This window comes from Ornithorhynchus anatinus, chromosome 4, assembly GCF_004115215.2.
Source record: "Ornithorhynchus anatinus isolate Pmale09 chromosome 4, mOrnAna1.pri.v4, whole genome shotgun sequence".
Classification (NCBI taxonomy): Eukaryota; Metazoa; Chordata; class Mammalia; order Monotremata; family Ornithorhynchidae; genus Ornithorhynchus; species Ornithorhynchus anatinus.
The window spans coordinates 3,252,505-3,267,869 of record NC_041731.1 but is presented as its reverse complement, the minus strand read 5'-3'; positions in this window follow the sequence as shown (position 1 = coordinate 3,267,869).

Below are 15,365 nucleotides of genomic sequence, written 5' to 3'. Positions count from 1 at the left end.
CAGCAGTGGGAGTTAACAGGATGATTCACCCAGCCCCAAGTTGGGCGATGAAAAGATCACAGACTATTTAGTCATCTCAAAGAGTAATAGTACAACACCCTAAAGGGTGGAGAGAGTCAGATCACCTAGTGGGTCCATATCAAGAGACAGCATTTGTCAGGACAAGACCGGTGCCGATTTCTCATAACACAGCTTATATTTTGTTGTGTGCAAATATGACGTGTTCCTCTACTGACTAGGCAGGCTATGAAAGGGATAAAGGTGGACCGAGGTCGTCCCGGACGAAACCTTCTTTTCCCCGGCTCGCTCTCCCTTCCGTGTCATCGATGCACTTGGATCTGTGACCTTTGACGTTGGATATCTACCCCATCCCCAACCCCAGAGCACTTATGTCCATGTCTTTAATAAATTATATACTATAACATGAATTCATATCCATGTCTGTCTCCCCATCTAGTCTGTTAGTTCGTTGTGGGCAGGGAACGTGTCTGCTAATTCTGCTGTATTGTACTCTCCCAAGAGCTTAGTACAGTGCTCTGCACAGAGTAAGCATTCAATAAATGCCATAGATTGATCGATCGATCGATCGATGGCCAGAATACTCTGTTGTGTGGCTGGTCATAGACCCCTTGTCAGGCAAACTTGCAGTGGATGAAAGGCTGGTGTGGGGAGCAGACAATAAAGGGAAGGAAGCAGGCCTGCTGATTCCAAGGATCGAGCCTGTAGACAATATTACGGCAATATAATATTGCTAGGAGGGAGAAGAGGAAAAGGAGGAGGAGGAGGAAGAGGAAGAGGAAGAGAAGGAGAAAATGGAGGAAGAGCAGGGAGAGAAGAAACAAGAGAAGGAGGAGGAAGAGAAAAAGGAGGAGGAGAAGGAAGAGGAGGAGAGTTTTTGCTTTCAAATCTAGGGTGAATGTGAAGATTCTGCAGGTCCAAAGTCAAATTTTTAAAGATCAGGGCGGTGTGATTGAGAAAGACAGAGAAGTAGTGTGGCTGACTGGAAAGAGCACAGAATTGAGAGTTAGAGGACCTGGGTTCTAATCTCAGCTCCACCACTTCTCTGCTGTGTAACCCTGGGCAGGTCACTTCATTTCTCTGTGCCTCAGTTACCTCATCTGTAAAGTGAGATTGAGATTGTGAGCCCCATGTGGGACATGCACTGTGTCCTTGTGTCTATCCTGGTGCTTAGTACAGTTTCAGGCACATAGTAAACGCTTACCAAACACCATTAAAACAAGGGAAGAATAAACAGAGTGCTGAGTGAATGAAAGGGGAAGAAGAACCCATTGAATCATAGAAATATTTTTTTTTGGGGGTGGGGGGAATGGAGCAAAAAAGAAACTTAGGAGAGGGGCTGAGGGTAAAGGAGAAGAAGGTAAAACCAGAACCGGGGAGAGATGTGTCAGGGGAACTTGACTGGCCTCATCTAGAGTGGCTAATGATGGACTTGGAGGATTCTGGACAGTCAGACACAAAATGAGTGTTTCCCAAGTTACACAGCTTGACATAATGGTGCCATTTCTCCTCAGAGTTTCTGAACCTGGTTTGGAGTCAGGAACGACAGACAACAGAACCTAGAATGTTATTTATTTCTACTAATGGCTGTCTCTCCTCTCTAGACAGCAAGCTCGTTGTGGACAGGGAATGTGTCTATCATTATAGTATACTCTCCCAAGCACTTAGTACAGTGCTTTGCACACAGGAAGTGCTCAACAAGTAAGATTGAATGAATGAATGGAGTGTGACTCATGATCACTCTCTCCCCCAATCTAATCCTAGAGCTCTTGTGTTTTTTGCTTTCTTAATGGTATTTCTTAAGTCCTCACTATGTGTCAAGCACTGTAGTAAGCCGTAGAGAGGGATCCATGAGCACTCTCTCCCCCCAGTCTAGTCCTAGAGCTCTTGTGTTTTTTGTTTTATTAATGGTATCTGTTAAAGCCCTTACTATGTGTCAAACATTGTACTAAACCAGGGGGTGAGTACGAGTTAATTAGATCAGACACAGTCCCTGTCCCACATGGGGCTCACGGTCTAAATAGGAGGGACAATAGGTATCGAGTCCCCATTTTACAGCTGAGGAAACCAAGGCACAGAGAAGTTAAATGATTTTCCCAGTCACACAACAAGCAATTGGCAGAGCAATTAGCACAGTCAGGATTAGAACCCAGATCCTCTGACTCCCTGGCTCATGCACTTTCCAGTAAGCCATGCTATGTTCCCCTTCAATATCCCCACAAACACAGATTCCACTTGGAAGCCGAGAAACCCGGCAGCCGCAGCCGAGAAGGAAGCAAGATGGACTCTTAAACTAGAAATACCAGACATAAAGACATCTGACACCTCATTTCTGTTGCAGTACACTCTCCCAAGTGCTTAGTGTGGTGCTCTGCACAAAGTAAGCACTCAATAAATAACCACCGGATGATTAATTGATCCTTGCCAGATAGGGCACAGACCAGCTGAAAACAGGACGGATGGCCAACAAACTCCAACCCATAATTTTTGAATCCTAATAATTTCCTTTGTTGGGATCCTGCCAATGAATGGGTGGTCTTTCTATTGAAAATTTTTTTATTGCATTAGGGAACAATGAGGCCAATGTGAAAGCAGCAGAGATATTTCTCTCCCAGAGAAGCAGGCTGGGAATGGCTAAACAGAACTTATCTCACTTTCATGTTACCATTTTTATAAATAAATAAGGGAAAAACAGGGAAGAGAGGGTGTTTTTTTTTTTTAATGTTTCCTCGTCCCACTTTGGAATCACGATGGGAAGGGTCGGGTCTCTCTGTAGGGAAAGGATCTGAACCTGGAAAGGGGAAGAGCTGAAGGAGAGATAATGGAGGGCGTTGTAGAGTGGGAAATGGAGCCGGGAGAGTTGAAGACCCCACCTGGAAAAGAAATCTAGGCAGATATCTTGAGAGGGTGAGGGGCTAGGGAAGAGGAGCTGCCTGAAGGATTGTGGGGAATGTTAAGGGTGTCCTGACAAACCTTTTGGAAGAGTTGAACGGAATCGGTATCTATTGGCCAGAGGAAATATGATGTTATAATGTTTAGGAGGAAAATGTGCCATATCTCATTCTTAAGGCCCACCAATATCAAACGCGATTGCAATGTTGGAAAAAGCAATCTTATGTTTTCATTCATTTGGTGGTATTCAACGAGTGCTTACTATGTGCAGGGCACTGTACTAAGTGCTTGGAGAGTGCAATATAACAATAAACCGACACATTCCCTACCCACAACGAGCTTACAGACATTGGTCAATTCGTAATGCTGTGTGTTTTCCTTGACACAGAAATGGTGATAAGCTTAACCCCTGTGAACTAGGAGAAACGAGCATAGAGGGAATGTTTTCAATAGCCTTGGCGGGAGCGGGAAGAGGAAGAAAATTCAAAAGAGGATCAGGCTCTCTGGGAAAGGAAAGGAACCCAAGTGGATTGCAGAGTTTGAACAAAGTCAAAGCAGAGGGAACTTTGTTCCCCTCCTCAGAACAGCGTTCAGAATCTCTGAGCTGAAATCCCGACCATTTCCACAGTCTCTTGAGGCAGGGTGTGCCAGGGTGACACAGCCATGAGGCATCGGTAGCGTGAGCCCTGGCCCGCGGCCTCAACTTCTCATTGTGAGTCTAAGGATGAATAATAAGTGCTAGGTACCCGAGTGAGTACAAGATAGTTCTTGTCCCACTCGGGGCTCACCGACTAAGTAAGAGGGAGAAGGGGGTATTGAGTCCCTATTTTACACATGAGGAAACTGAGCCACTGAGAAGGTAACTGACTTGCCAAGGTCACACAGCAGGTGAGTTGTGGCCACGGGATTAGAATACGGCCCTGTGACTCTTGGGTCTGTGCTCTTTCCATTAGGCCACGCTGCTCCTCGAAATGGGGGTGAAGACTTTAGGGGTGAAGTGAGGACTGGGGTGGGACAGGCTTAAAAGAGCCAACAGACCAGAAAGTCTCCATTTTGGACTTTTCAACCTGACTGGGAACTCCTAGGTATTGTTAGAGAAGAAGCTGTTGAGCACCTAATACTGCTACTAATAACAAAAATAATAACAATAATTATGGAATCTGTTAAGTGTTTGCTATGTGCCAGGCACTGTACTACAAGCTGGGGTAGATACAAACTAATCAGGTTGGACACAGTCCATGTCCCGCTTGGGGCTCAAACTTCATTCCCATTTTACAGATGAGGTAACTGAGGCACAGAGAAGTGAAGTAACTTGCCAAGTCACTCAGCAGCCAGTATTTATTGAGTGCAGAGCACTGTACTAAGTGCTTGGGAGAATACAATATAACCATATAACAGACACATTCCCTGCCCACAACGATCCCAGAGCTTAGTACAGTGCTCTGCACACAGTAAGCGCTCAATAAATACCATTGACTGACTGACTGACTCACTGCCCCCTTATCCCCCATGGCGTGTATGCTTGGAAGCACCCAGGAAAAGTGGAAGACGTCGGTCTCTGTCTCCAAGAGTTCATCCTTCCTTGCTTTACTATTGTCTGAACGATAATAGAGCTGATGACAATGAGCATTTCCATTTGAAAAAAAGATGCATTTTGTTATTGCACTATAATGACCTATTTTGAGAAATAAGTGAAAATTTATGCTACAAATGCCTACGTCTACGGGACTTGCACCGGATTCTTACTTTCCCATAGTCTTTCTTGTCTTATGCCGAGTCGATTCCAACCTCTAGCGACACCAAAGATGCATCTCTCCCAGGATACCCTGATCTCCATCTGCAACCGTTCTGGTAGTGGATCCAGAGAGTTCTCTTGGTAAAAATATGAAAGCGGTTTACCATTGCCGCCTTCCGTAAAATTGAGTCTCCACCCTCGGCTCTCTCCCACGACGTTGTTGCCCAGCGCAGGTGAGTTCTGACTCGGAGCAGACGGCCTTCCGCTCGCTAGCCACCGTCCAAGCTAGGAATGGAATGGGTAGGCCTCTGCTTGACTCTCCCTCCCGTAGCTGAGACTGGTAGAGTACTGAAATCCCTCCAGGTGCGACCCAGAGAGGGACCGTAGCCTTTAGGGCCATCTAAATTCTTTTCCAACCCTGGGCCAGTAAACACATGCTAATCTACATGACCACAGTAAATATATCACCAACTGGGGCTATGAATTATGGCAGCAGTGGAAGTCATGGGACTAGATGGGAATATGATCCGGAGTCATTAATAAATATTCACGTAAGCTGTCAGGTAGAGTGGAATGAAAGTTATGATATGCTCAGACTTTAAATAGTACAAGCAGGGAAGAAGGAACTCTTGCCCAGAGACACAACCCAAAAGGAAACTGGAAACTTTCTCCAGGATCAGCAAATCGGCAGAAACACTTCATCGACAACAATACTCAGTTTAGGGAAGTTGAAAAAGAACAGCCTCTCTCCCAGCTGGTCAAGCTCAACAGAGCCCTAATATTTATAGCGAGTCCTTATTGGGGATATCGATGCTATGGTGACAGGAGGGGAGACCCCATCATTAGCCCTCAGTCAGCTGTGTGACTTTGGGCAAGTCACTTAACTTCTCTGTGCCTCAGTTACCTCATCTGTAAAATGGGGATGAAGACTGTGAACCCCATGTGGGACAACCTGATTACTTTGTATCCCCCCCAGTGCTTAGAAGAGTGCTTGGCATGTAGTAAGCGCTTAACAAAAGCCTTCATTATTATTCACCGGGACAGCTGGGAGGGGTTTTTTATTTAATTGTATTAGTTCAGTGCTGACTATGTGCCAGGCAGACACCATAGGGGTAGATACAAGATAATCAGGTTGGACACAGTTCATGTCAGGACTTCCAGTCTTAATCCCTATTTTACAGATGAGATAACTGAGATACAGAGAAGTTAAATGACCGGCCCAAGGTCACACAGACAATCAATCACTCAGTCAGTGGTATTTATTGAGCGCTTACTATGTGCAGAGACAAGCAGCAGGATCGGGATTAGAATCCAATTTCTCTGATTCCCAGGCCCGAGTTCTTTCCACTAGGCCACGATGCTTCTCTTCTGACACTGGGTAGGGCTGTGTCCAGACAGGTGAACTTTGTCAAAAACATGTTCCCTAATTCTGCGGCCGAGTTCAATCCATCCATTTATTTGTTGAGCACTTACTAAGTGCAGAGCACTGTACTAAGCACTGGGAGAGTACAATATAACAAAATCAGAGGATACGTTCCCTGCCCGTAATGAGTTTACCATCTAGAATTTGAGCCAAAAGTCACAGGGAGCACTTGCACTGGAGCAGAATTGAGAGGAGCGAGCTAGGATTAACATTAACCAAGTCCCATAAAACAGCAGCTAGCCGTCTGGCATCGAAACAATACTCACTCCAACCCTGCTCTACGTGGTAAGGACATTTAAAGAAGATAAATGACGGCAGGAAAAGCCCCAACAGCTGCTGCATGGTCAGTTGAGTTTGGAAGACAACCAGCAGGATGGGCAGAAGAATGAGTGAAACAAGTTTCAACATTGCAGCAGAGCTGGAGAATGCCGTCTGGGTGCCTGAATAGCAGCGTGGCCTAGTAGAAAGAGCACGCGGAGGCCTGAGAGTGGGAGGCTGAAGGTTCTAATCCCTGTTCCACCGCTTGTATGTTGTGTGACCTTGGGCAAGTCACTTAACTTCTCTCTGCTTTGGTTGACTCACCTGTAAAAAGGGGATTAAATACTTGTTCTCCCTCCCACTTAGACTATGAGCCCCATATGGTTTAGTACAAACGCTTAGTAGAGTGCTTTGCACACAGTAAGCGCTCGATAAATGCACTTGACTGACTGCAGACAACCTGACTGAAGAAATTACCCAGTAGGGCCCAGAAAAATTCATGGTATCGCTCTCTACTTGAGTGCATTCTTACCTCTGAATGAAGGAGGCTAAATGTGGTCATTTAAAATTGAAAATGTGATCACTTGATACGCTAAGCCTGTAGGATCTTTCTTAAAGGCAACATACCGGTGCAAAATAGCACGGGACTCAAGGGAAGTTTGAAAAATCAATTAGTGTCATGCAGTGGAAATAAAAGTGGGCTATCCAAAAAAAAAGGAACCTGCCAGTAATGTACAAAATTCAGGGAGCAAAGAGTACTCCATGTAATTAGTCCAAGCGATTGCAAATCATTTTTTTTACGGTATTTGTTAAGGGCTTACTGTGTGTCAAGCACTGTATTAAGCACTGGGGAAGATACAAGTTAATCGGGTTGGACACATTCTAGGTCCCACAAGGGATTCACGGTCTTAATACCCATTTTACAGATGAGGGAAGTGAGGCACAGAGAAGTTAAGTGACTTGCCCAAGGTCACATAGTCCCAAGTGGCGGACCCAGGATTAGAACCCAGCTCCTTCCCACTACGCTATGCCGCGTCTCTGCTGTGTCTTGTCGTTTGTTTATTTGTTGTCGTTACTGTAAAAGCTGTCAAGGGAGGCAGTATTGCCTAGTGGAAAGAGCATGGGGCTGGGAGGCAGGAATCCTAGGATCTAATTCCAGCTCTCCCAAGTCGTTTCTCTTTGCCTCAGTTTCCCCAGCTGTAAAAAAAGGGATGAAATATAACTGCTCTCCCTACCTCTTAGGCTGGGGCAGGATATGATCATCCTGGATTTCCCTTAGCACTTATTGCACAGTCAACCTTAAATAAATAGCACTATCAAGGGGAAGAAGTGAAGCAGTTCTAAGTGAAGATGAATTAAAATTTAGTAAAGGGGCCATAATCATGGACTTCAAGGGGTGTTTCCAGGGGTGGAAACTTTATTCTGAAAATCAATCCAAGCAATCCAAAATAAAAACAAAGAACGAACGATTTTGCCAGAGATTTGACTGGGTAAGAGGGAAATGACCTTTTCCCTTTTTCGTGAAGCAAGTATTTATTTTTCAGTGAGGGCGCGGGAGAGAAGTGATTGCAAAGTGGGTTGATCAGTGTGCAAACATGGTGCTGGGGATAAGGAAAACAAACAGTTATTGATATCCAGAAATGGCATTCCCTTTCAAAACCATAACGATAATAACTGCCATGGGGTGTATCCTCAATGGTCATCGTCAAAGAGTATTTATGAAGCAGCCGCATGCTAGGCTGCTGCATGTACTGCAAAGGATCAGTTTCAACAAACACAACCCTCTCCCTTCAGGAACTTTGGTTCTGAAATGGACAACATGGCCACAGGCACGTTCAAAGATGTTGGAGCACGGTACCAAATAAGTACGAAACCGTACAGCGCATTGAGAAGAGGCCTTCTGAAATTTTTTCCAATTAATCTGGTCTCTGTGTAGTAAATAAATGGGGCATTAGCTAAGTTCATTATGATTTCTGTGTAGATTAAATCTGGTTTTGAGATTGGTTTGCAGAAGAACCACTCTCTGAATCCCAGTTTCTTATATTTTTAAACTATAATAATAATGTTGGTATTTGTTAAGCACTTACTATGTGCAGAGCACTATTCTAAGTGCTGGGGTAGATACAGGGGAATCCAGTTGTCCCACTTGAGGCTCACAGTCTTACTCCCCATTTTACAGATGAGGGAACTGAGGCACAGAGAAGTAAATTGACTTGCCCACAGTCACACAGCTGTCAAGTGACAGAGGCAGGATTCGAACCCATGACCTCTGACTCCCAAGCCCGAGCTCTTTCCACTGAGCCACGCTGCTTCTCTATGGTGCTATGATGTTACATTTAAGCACATAAGCTTTAAGCTTACGTGGGCAGGGAATGTGTCTACCAACTCTATTGTATTTTACTCTCTCAAGCGCTTAGTAAAGTGCTCTGCACCCAGTAAGTGCTCAATAAATACCACTGGTGATGATGATGATAGTGTTTCCTTCAATTCCTCTTTCAGACCTAAAGGCTTGTAAGTATGAAGAAACTCTACTATTTTCAAGTTTATCGAATGCAAGAATATCCGCTCTGCTGGTCAGTGTATACTGCTCTGCCGTTAGAACTTTGTCCCCAAACAATTTATGGTAACTGTTTTGCAACACATTTTGGGTGCTATATTTTATTGTTAAGCTATTCTAACTTGAAATTGAGGACTAGCTGATGATGAAAATTCTTAGCAACATCACCGTGCCTTAATAGTATTAATTCACAGCAGTCAGTGTAGGACAATCCTCCAAACACATGTTCAAAAATGTCAATCGATTAATAACATTTATTGAGCAACCACTATATGCAGAACACTGTATTAAGTGCTTAAACTGTAGGAAAAGCAACTTGGTCTAGCGGTTAGAGCACAGATCTGGGAGTCAGAAGGACCTGGATTCTAATGCCGGCTCCACCACTTGTCTGCTGTATGACCTGGAGCAAGTTACTTAACCTCTCTGTACCTCAGTTACCTCATCTGTAAAATGCAGATTGAGACTGTGAGCCCTATGTGGGACAGGGACTGCATCCCATGTGATTAACTTGTAACTACCCCAGTTTGCAATACAGTGTCTGAAATATAGTGCTTAGCAAATATCATAAAAAAGAAATTATACTCAGTGCTTAAATGCCCTTTAACCATTTTTAGTGTGTATTCCCTGCTCCATTTTTCAGGTAAATAACCCTGAGCATTTGGTACAGTGCATTGCATTCAGTACGTACTCAATAAATCCTGACTCAGTCCAGCACAACTGTCAGCCTTGTTTTGGATATAAATCTGGCCATATTTCACATATGAGATTTTGGCTTACCGATTTTGGGAAGGTATAACTCTTTTGTCTCTATTCCTGTATGTGCGGTTGAATTCTTGGTAGATTTCCGTTTGCATTATTCTCCATATTGCTGATCTTTAATGGTAAGAAGCCATGACTGGTTTTATTGACCCATTTCTATAGGTTACAATAGGACCGGATGTACAGCATCCCCCTCCATTTTGCAAATTGGAGGTACTGCAGATTGTAAATGTTAATTGCACCACCCCCTCCTTCTTGCTTAATGATATTTATTGAGCACTTACTGTGTGCAGAGCACTGTACTAAGCGCTTGGGAGAAAAAAAATACCACAGAGTTGGTACCCACTAACCTTGCCCACAGTGAGCTCACAGTCTAGAGGGGGATCTTATGGTTTAGAGAGGGACACTGTTTTGCGAAATGTCTGGTAGGGACACCTCCACGGTGATAGACACCACTGAGTGGGTAGAGAAGTAGACGGTGAGCTGTAATGTGACCGAGTGCGAGGTGATGCCTCTCGAGGAAAAGAATCCAAATTTCAGCCGGCTAATGACGGACTCTGAGCTATCAGTTGTGACAAAGGAAGGGAACTGGAGTTTTTGTAAAACGGTTCCCTCAAATCATCAGTCCAATCTGGGTTTGAAGACCAGAGATCCAAAAAAAATTCTGGACATCCTGAGGAGGAGCAGGCAAAAAAGTAGGAGGGTGGCTCATTGCTAAGTACTGTGACACCCTTTGGAGCTTGAGGGTTCAAAACAGACAAAAGGAAATACACCAAGGTGTGAAGTTGGACAGAGATAAAATATTTGCTAGGTCCAAGGAGGGTTTGGATGAGAGCTCTCGCTAATGAGCTATTTAGGGGAAAGTTAGGAATGTCCCATTAATCAATCAGGGTATTTATTGAGTGTTTACTTGTGTGCAGAGCACTGTGTCAAGCGCTTGATAGAGTACAACCCAACAATATAACAGACACATTCCCTGCAGTGCCATCCTGGAATTGCCTCCCCTTCACATCCTCCAGACCATGTTCCTCACTCCCTTCAAAGCAATCAATTTCGGGTATTTATTGAGCACTTACTGTGTGAAGAACACCGCACTAAGTACTTGAGAGAGTATAATACAGTAAAGTAGACATGATTTCTGCACTCGAGAAGCTTACAGTCTGATGGACCGGGGACTGGAAATGTGTCTGCCAACTGTTATATTGTATTCACCCAAGGGTTCAGTACCGTGCTCTTCCCATGGTGAGTGCTCAGTAGGTATGATTTATGGATTAAATGAAATCCCCCCTCCTCTAGGAGACATTACTCGTTATACGTACTCTATTATCTATTTATTTCTTCGTTTCTTCATTTTTCCATCTCTGGCGGAATAGTGCTTTCCTCTTGCTACCACTGTATGTAAACCATTTATATCAGCTTTATCTTCCCCATCAGATTGTAGGCTTTTCCAGGGCAGGGGTCCTGTCTATCATTCTTACTGTACTCTCCCAAGCTCTACAAAGAGTTGGAGGCTCAGCAAATGAATGAATGAATGAACGAACTGACCTTTTACTGTGGCTTTGTTTCCACTCTATACTTTCCTTAACTTCTTGGAGTGCTCACGACTACCATGTTCAAAAGTGTGACTATGCCTTTCTCTCTCTCTTTTCCTCCTCCTCCCTGTCTCCATCAGTTGCAGAGTCAGGAGCTGTGTGTGTCTGTTCCACCCAGAGTGGGATATCTGGTCATGCTCTACATACTGTACCTGTATAAGGCAGAGAGATGTGAAGTCAGGCCTAGGGGGAACATAAATAGTTGTTTTGGGGCCTCAGCCCTTGTCCTTGAGCAAAGCATTTAATTTCACTTCCTCAGTTTCCCTGCCTCTATTTACAGTTAATAATTCTTCCTGCGGGGGTGTCGTGAAGATTGGTAAATTAATCGCCGTGACTGACTTTGAAGCTGTTAGATATTACCATACTTAATTATGATTACCTCTGAAAATGAAACATTTCCTTGCAAGCAAACCTGTTTTCCTTCACTGGCTGTAGCCGCTGGCTGCTTATTAGCGAAAGATTGCTAGTGAGCGTTGGGCTGCAGGTAGCAATTTGCTTGCTCTACATGGAAAACAGGGGGATGATGGTATTATTATTAAAAGCAAACAAACCCATTATTAAAAACAAACAAGAAAGAGCGACCTTAAAACAGATTTCTCAAATGCCTCCCAAATTCAGCCCTGGTCATTTGCTGACCTGGCCCCTTAGACTGCAAACTCTAAGTTTCAGGACTCTTAGTCCACATTTCTCTCACCTCTTCCTCTCAATCAGTCAATTGTATTTATTGAGTGCTTACTGCGTGCAGAGAACTGTACTAAGCACTCGAGAGAGAGTACAATGTAACAGAGTTGGTAGACATGTTCCCACAGGTGCTTACAGTCTAGAGGGGGAGAAAGACATCAAAATAAATTACGGCTACGTGCGTGAGTGTTGTGGGTCGAGGGTGAGGTGAATGAAGGGTACGGATCCAAGTGCGTAGGTGATGCAGAAGGGAGAGGGAATAGGAAAAATGAGGGCATAGTCAGGGAAGGCCTCTTGGTGGAGGTGTGATTTTAAAAAGGCTTTGTCTCTGGTATATGAAGGGGGAGGGAGTGCCAGGCCAGCGGCAGATCGTGAGTGAGGGATTGGTGGCGAGATGGACGAGAAAGGGACACAGAGGCTAGCATTAATAAAGCGAAGCGAACGTGCTGGATTATAGAAGGAAATCAGCAAGGTAAAACTGGAGGGGGCAAGGTGATTGAGCATTTTAAAGGAGTTTCTGAAGAGTTTCTATTTGACCCAGAGGTGGATGGGCAACCACTGGAGGTTCTTAAAGACTGGGGAAACGTGGACTGAACGGTTTTTTTAGAAAAAAAGATGCAGACAGCAGAGTAAAACATGGACTGACGTAGGGAGAGACAGGGGGCAGGGAGGTCAGAAGGAGGCTGAAGCGGTAATCAAGGTGGGAAAGGTTAAGTGCTTGAATCAGCACAGTAGGAGTTTGGATTGAGAAGAAAGGGTGGATTTTAGTGATGTCGTGAGGGTCGAACCAACGAGATCTGGTGACAGACCGAATATGCGGGTTGAATGAGAGAGAGGAGTCGAGGACAATACCAAGGATAAGGGTTTGTGAGACAGGGAGGATGGTAGTACTGTCTACCGTGATGGGATTCGGGGGGAGGACAGGGTTTGGGTGGGAAGTTGAGGTATTCTCTTTCGGACACTTTAAGTTTGAGTCGATGGTGGGACATCCAAGTAGAGATGTCCTGAAGGCAGGCAGAAATACAAGACTTCGGAGAAGGAGAGAGATCAAGCTGGAGGTATAGATGTGGGAATCATCTGCATAGAGATGGTAGTTGAAGCTATGGGAGCGAATGAGTTGTCCAAAGGAGAGGGCATAGATGGAGAATAGAAGGGGAGACTGAACTGAATCTCGAGGGACTTCTGCAGTTGAGGGGTGGGAGGCGGAGGAGGAGCCTACAAAAGATATTGAGAATGAGCAGCATGACAGGTAAGAGGAGAAACAGGAGAGAACAGTGGTAGTGAAGCCAAGCTTAGAAGATATTTCCGGGAGAAGTGGGTGGTCCATAGTGTTGAAGGCAACTGAGCGACTGAAGAGGATTTGGGTGGAGTAGAGGCTGTTGGATTTGGCAAGAAGGAGATCGCTGGTGATCTTTCAGAGGGCAGTCTCAGAGGAGTAAAAGGGGCAGATGCCAGATTGGAGGGGCTCAAAGAGAGGAGGCAGTAGGCGTAGACAACCCTCTCTCCTTCAATCTCGTCACAGTCAATCAGCCAATCGGTCATATTCAGTGCCCCGGGGGACAGAGCACCATATCAAGAGCTGGAGATAATAAGCGGAGGCCTGGGGGAAAGAGAACGGCCCTAGGAGTCTGAAGACCTAGGTTCTAATCCTGCCCTGCCAACTGCTTGCTGAGTGACCTTGAGCAAGCCCCTTCACTTCTCTGGGCCTGCCTCCCCATCTGTAAAATGGGGATCAAATATTTGTTCTTCCTTCTACTTTGACTGTGAGCCTAGTGAGGATAGAGACTCTGTTTGACCTGCTTATCTTGTATCTACCCCAGTGCATAGTACAGCCCTTTGTGGTCGTAAGTGTTTAACAAATACCAGAGGTAGAAGACCCAAGGTTCAGGAGGATTTTATAATCTACGGAGGGAGATAGGGGAAGAATGGCTCTGGCCTTAGGCAGGTGGCTGACGGCAACCAAGGGGGTTTGTTTCTAGGCCATCAGCCTGGGGTAGATATAATACAAATCAATCAATGGGGTTCACTGAGTGCTGACTGTGTGCGGAGCACTGTACTAAGTGGTTGGGAAAGAACAACGGAGTTGGTAGACGTGTTCCCTGCCCATTAGGAGCTTACAGTCTAGAAGAGGGTACTGTTCCCCTGGCCCCCAGGGTGCTTAGCATTTTACAGGGTGGGAGAATAGGTTTTTAAATCCCCATTTTACAGATGAGGAAAAAGGACCAAAGAAATTAAGTGCTTAAGATCACTCCGTAGTCAAGTGGAGTCGACGGGACTAGAACCCAGGTCTCCTGACTCCCAGGTCTGTGCTCTTTCCACTAGGTCACAAACAGCCTGAGGGAAGGCAGTACATTATTTGTTGGCTGTGGAAATAATTTTGTATTAAAATTAAAAATAATTTTGGAGTAGAAAAATGAATCCTCTAAAAATAAAAATCCTATGCATACCGAAAAACTATTTTGCTGCTTCGAGGTACAGACTGATAATTCCTGAGGGACTCAAAGTCACCAACAATCTGCATGTAGATCCGATTCTGGAGTTGTGTCCGCGTAGGAGCCCACATTCAGCTGCGCCGCACCCTTGCAAATAGCCCTAGAACAAAATTCTGTAGATTGGGGCTAAAATGTTCTTTGAATTCATGTGGTTCTGGTGGGGAAAACATTTCAGGTTCCTAAGCCACCTGTTTATGGAGCAGCATTGCAAAGATCCTTCTTCTCATGTGCCTTCTCCTATTTCTCTGGAGAAACAGCGTGACCTACTAGAAAGAGCACGAGCCCGCGAGTCAGAGGACCTGGGTTCGAATCTCCACTCTGCCAATTCATTCGTTCATTCATTCAATAGTATTTATTGAGCGCTTACTATGCACAGGGCATTGTAGTAAGCACTTGGAATGTACAGTTCGGCTGCTTGTTGTGTCAACTTGGACAAGTCAGTAAACTTCTCCATGCCTCAGTCAGCTCACCTGTAAAATGGGGATACCTAATAAATATAGTAATGGCACTTGTTAAGCGCTTACTACGTTTATTCGTTCAATTGTATTTAGTGAGCACTTACTGTGTGCAGAGCACTGAACTAAGCGCTTGGAAAGTACAATTCAGCAATAAAGAGAGACAATCCCTGCCCATACCAGGCTTACAGTTGAGAAGTGCCAAGCACTGTTCTAAGCACTGGGGTTAATCAGGTTGGACACAGTCCCTGTCCCACATGGAGCTCACGCTCTTAATCCCCATTTTACAGATGAGGTAACCGAGGCACAGAGAAGGGAAGTGACTTGCCCAAGGTCACACATTAGACAGGTGGCAGAGCGGGGATTAGAACCCAGGTCCTTCTGACTCCCAGGCTCGTGCTCTATCCACTAAGCTGCTTCTCTACCTGTTCTCCTGTGAGCCCCATGCAGGGCGGGGACTGTGTCCAACCCAATAAACTTGTCCCGATCCCAGTGTTTAGGGC